At 37.8% G+C, this 5,531-nt stretch overlaps 1 pseudogene; it reads left to right on the top strand.

Moving 5' to 3' along the window:
• Nucleotides 1-447: 447 nt before the first annotated feature.
• LOC127162086 (NLR family CARD domain-containing protein 3-like) lies at nt 448-3,125 on the top strand (annotated as a pseudogene).
• Nucleotides 3,126-5,531: the final 2,406 nt, after the last annotated feature.

Here is a 5,531-nt window from a genome sequence, read left to right as displayed (position 1 = left end):
TTTTCCTATTAATTTTCCCTGACATGTTCTTTCTTATATTATTATTATTATTATTTTTTTTAATTAGATTATGGAATTTCTGAAAAGTGTTTTATGTAAGAAATTTTGAAAATTGTTATTATTTAGGAAGCCATAACATTTGTCCAATTGTCTTTGTCTTTATTATTATTAATATTATGTATTAATTTACTTTTCTTGTAAAATGAATTTGTAGATTGATGTAGTTATGTTTGATGTCTTTTAAAGATTTTTTTTTTTTCTTGTGACATTCAGTTTGAAGGTTACATTCAGTTTACATAAGACATTTACATGACCAATGTTTAGGAATGAAAAAAAAAGGTTTCTGTGATTAATATTGACTTTTTAATGAGTTGAAAATAATTAATTTAATTATCAGCACATCCTTTATATTTTCATGTGTGTTAATAGTCTATATTTCTATAGATCTCTATAGAGTTTGAATGAGGAGATGGAGCTGAAGGACACTGCAGCATCTCCAGATCACAGCTGTGTGTCTATGAAGAGTAATGCATCCTTACCTCAGCATATTGATTTCAGTAACGGAGCAGTGACCTCTGACCCCAGGTGAGACAAACACTGATACTGAATCTCATGAAACACATAATAAAAATTGTCTGAATACTTTGAGTTTTGATATTTACTGCAAGTCTTTTTTAGAGTTTAATAGTAATTCACGTAATGTTAAATGAGGCATTTTGCTAAATATTATTGTGTGTACATGTAAATATAAGAATGCAACCATAAACAGTTATTCAATGAGAAAAACATCCCGTGTACACAGACCTGACTGATAACAGAATTTGTTGTCAGTTGTTTTGTCACTGGAGCAATAAAGCCCAAATTATACTTCAAAACTCTTAATTTAAGTACTAAGACATTTAGAGAAAAAAGCACAGACACTGGACAAGAGTGAATCTTTCTAGTCTGCATGTGTGTTTGCACACACTCTTAAGTGGAGTTACTTTGAAAGGTTTTGTGTTTGGCTGTGTGTGTATGCTAATGTATGCATGGAAAAAAAGTATACTCTGGGTTTTGTTGTAAAGGCCGGCCAGTGCTGACAGGGTTATCTTGGGCAAATAAATATTTTGAATTAAAGTAAATATTTTTCTCCTTTGACTCAGCAGTGAGAGGGATGATCTGATCCAGGTTCAGTCCAGATGTGGGTTTTGTGAGCAGGTTCTGAGAGATCCAGTCTCTATCAGCTGTGGACACAGTTTCTGCAGACAGTGCATCAGTTTATACTGGAATCAGTCCAGACCTTTAGAAGACTTTGACTGTCCTCAGTGCAGAACGAGATCCAGAACAAACCTGCAGAAACCAGTAGATGATGAACTACAGAGAGTCAAAGACCAGCACAAAACCAGCATGAAGAACAAGTATGAGAGATTATTTGAGGGAAACAAACTCCAGCAGAATGAAACCCTCCTGAACAGGATCTACACACAGCTCTACATCATAGAGGGAGAGAGAGAAGGAGTGAATGAAGAACATGAGGTTTTACAGATGGAGAAAACAAACAGAACAAAACACTCACAAGACACTCCAATCTACTGCAATGACATCTTTAAATCCTCACCTGAACCAGGATGTGAGGAGAAAGACCAAATCAAGACTGTTCTTACTAAAGGCATCGCTGGAATCGGAAAAACCGTCTCTGTGCAGAAGTTCATTCTGGACTGGGCCGAGGGAAAAGACAATCAGGATGTAGATTTCATGTTTGTGCTTCCATTTCGAGAGCTGAACTTGATCCGAGATCATCAGTACAGTCTTCACAGACTTCTGCTGGACTTTCATCCTGAACTTCAAGATCTGGACTCAAAGATTTATGAGGAGTGTAAAGTTGTGTTCATCTTTGATGGTCTGGATGAAAGCAGAATCACACTGATGTTTTCAGATGATCAGAAAGTTTGTGATGTGACTGAGACTTCATCAGTGGGTGTGTTGATGTCAAACCTCATGAAAGGAGAGCTGCTTCCCTCTGCTCTCATCTGGATCACCTCCAGACCAGCAGCAGCCAATCAGATCCCCTCCAAATACATCAACCGTCTGACAGAAATTCAGGGATTCAATGAGTCTCAGAAGGAGGAATATTTCAGGAAGAGAATCAGTGACCAGCATCAAGCCAGCAGAATCATCTCACACATCAGAAGAGCAAGAAGCCTCCACATCATGTGCCACATCCCCGTCTTCTGCTGGATCTCATCCACTGTGCTTCAGAAGCTCCTGAAAGAAGATCTGAGTGCAGAAATCCCTCAAACTCTGACTGAAATGTACATCCACTTCCTGCTGATTCAGATCAACATGAGGAATCAGAAGTATGAAGAGAGAGATCCAGAGAAACTCCTGCAGTCCAACAGAGAAGTGATTGTGAAACTTGCTGAAGTGGCTTTCAAACAGCTGATGAAGGGCAATGTGATGTTCTATGAGGAGGACCTGATTGAGAGCGGCATAGATGTCACTGATGCCTCAGTGTATTCTGGGATTTGCACTGAGATCTTTAAGGAGGAATCTGTGATTCATCAGAGGAAAGTCTACAGCTTCATCCATCTGAGCGTTCAGGAGTTTCTTGCTGCTTTCTATGTGTTTTACTACCACATAAGTGCACAATTATGGAGAAGCATGTTTAGATTCAGTGCATTATTTATGTAAAAAGAGCAGTAGACAAAGCCCTCCAGAGTGAGAATGGCCATCTGGATCTGTTCCTGCGGTTCCTGCTGGGCGTCTCACTGGAGTCCAATCAGAGACTCTTACAGGATCTACTGACACACACAGAGAACAGCTCAGAGAGCATCAGGAGAACCACACAGTACATCAAAGAGAAGATCAAAGATGGAAATGGACTTTCCACTGAAAGATCCATCAGTCTGTTCCTCTGTCTGCTGGAAGTGAAAGATCAGACTCTGTCCAGAGAGATTCAGGAGTTTGTGAAATCAGACAAACACTCAGAGAAGAAACTCTCTCCTGCTCAGTGCTCAACAATCGCCTACATGCTTCAGATGTCAGAGGAGGTGCTGGATGAGCTGGACCTCAAGAAATACAACACATCAGATGAGGGGAGAAGAAGACTGATACCAGCTGTGATCAACTGCAGAAAAGCTCTGTAAGTTTTTAATAGGGGGTTTTACAGCAATTCTTTCTAAACTGATTTAACTGTTTCTCTTGATATGCCAGTTAATGTATTTTGTATGTTGCTGTTTGCTTTTATAATGCGCTTTGTAACAAAAATTTAGCTGACATCATTAAAATACCCAATGCAGAATGAAATTGTGAAGTATTTAATTGTGTATTTCACTCTTTTTCAGTCTTGCTGGCTGTAATCTCACTGCTCAGGATTGTGAAATTGTATCATCAGCTCTACAATCCTCAAACTCTGTCCTGAGAGAACTGGATCTGAGTAACATTGACCTGCAGGACTCTGGTGTGAAGATTATTTCTGATGGACTGAAGAGTCCAAACTGTCAGCTGCAGATACTGAGGTATTAAGAACAAATAAGGGATGGTGTACAGATAACTGGTCATAATGTTGATGTGTGTTTGTAGTTGATCTGTCTGTGTGTGTCTGTAGATTGTCTGGCTGTATGGTGACAGAGGAAGGCTGTGGTTATTTGTCTTCAGCTCTGAGTTCAAACCCCTCACACCTGAGAGAGCTGGATCTGAGCTACAATCACCCAGGACAATCAGGAGTCCAGCTGCTCAAACACAAACTGGAGGATCCAAACTATAAACTGCAGATACTCAAGTATATCAAACAGTAATACTGACATTCTAAACGTTTGTGTGCATATCTACAATAATGTGTGTTTGTGTTTATAGGGCGGATCATGGAGCAGAGTTCATGATGACAGCAGGACTACCAAAAGTGTAAGTTTACAGTGAGACACAGGTCTTCAGTTACTGCTGTTTTGTTGTTATAAATATTTTTCTCTTCTTCTGTTCAGATGCCTGTGATCTCACATTGGATCCAAACACCGCAAACTCTCAACTCATCCTGTCTAATGACAAAAAGGTGAGGCATGTGAAGGAGCATCAGCCGTATCCTGATCATCCAGAGAGATTTGAGCAGGTTCCTCATGTTTTATGTAGAGAGAGTCTGATTGGACGCTGTTACTGGGAGGTTGAATGGAGTGGAAGAGTTGATATATCAGTGGCATATAAAGGAATCAAGAGAAAAGGAGGAAGAGACTGTTGGTTTGGATATGATGAAAAGTCATGGAGTCTGTGGTGCTTTGATACCAGATTCACTGTCTGGCACAAAAATGCGGAAACTGTTATACCAGTTCGTTCATCCTCTAATAGAGTAGGAGTGTATGTGGACGTGTCGGCCGGCTCTCTGTCGTACTACAGCGTCTCTGACACACACACACTCACACACTTACACACATTCAACACCACATTCACTGAACCCCTCTATGCTGGATTTAAGGTGTTTAATTCTTCACTGTCTCTGTGTCAGATTTAACAAGAAACACACAGTTAATGTTACAGATGAATATTTCCCTTCTCATGACTGTTTTTGTGCATTTACAGAAGCATTTTGTAACAAACAAAGGACTCCTTTCTGATTTTTATTGTTATACAGATGAAACTGTCTCATTATAAATGAGACTATATAATTCTCTGTTCATGAGGTGCTAAACTGACATTGTAGCTTATTTTTCATGGTTTATAACTTTTGGTTGTAAAAGACGGAGAACATGACATGGGAAGAATTCTTAAAGAAATGTGAAACTATACTGTATATGGCCAGTTTTAATACATAAGAAGTAACTGAACATTTCAACTTCTTCTGAATTTCATTTATCATCATGCCACCACTTTACAACATCTATATGTCCAAATCAGTTTAGGCTAGATTTTACTCATTTATGTATTCATTCATTTTTATTTACTTATTTCACAATACTTTTAATCATTAAAATAATTAAGTATATAATTAAACTGATTAAAAGCAACAATTACATAAACATGTAAATTAAACATGTGAGAACATGTGAAATAAAGATCAAACATGTCTTTGAGTTAGCACTTCCATGTGTTTTTTTATTTGGACAATCTCTGTGCAAAGTGTAAACAATGAGTGATGTATAAGTGCAGATCGCTTCTGGTGTTATGGATCAACTGGGGATCATGTTATCTGGGGACATGCGTGTACACGCAAATAGTTTTACCTGAGATTCCAGCAGATGTTGGACGGCCACAGATTCGTCACATGCAAGGCAAGGTAAGGCAAGTTTATTTATATAGCACATTTCATACACAAAGGTAATTAAAAGTGCTTTACATAAAAGGAAGTAGAATAATCATAAAAACAATAATAAAAACAATAATTCACAAAAAAAGGCAGTAGAATAATCATAAAAACAATAATCACAACAATAAAACAAAAAAATTAAAAACTTTTAAAATGATTTAAAAATTGATTTAAAATAAATTTAAAAATGGAAAAGGATTATACATAATGCAATCAGTTCGGACGTAGCATAGTGCTCATTCAGTAAATGCACAGCTAA

This window comes from Labeo rohita, unplaced genomic scaffold (genome assembly GCF_022985175.1).
Source record: "Labeo rohita strain BAU-BD-2019 unplaced genomic scaffold, IGBB_LRoh.1.0 scaffold_832, whole genome shotgun sequence".
Classification (NCBI taxonomy): domain Eukaryota; kingdom Metazoa; phylum Chordata; class Actinopteri; order Cypriniformes; family Cyprinidae; genus Labeo; species Labeo rohita.
This window is presented reverse-complemented; position numbering and strand designations above follow the sequence as displayed.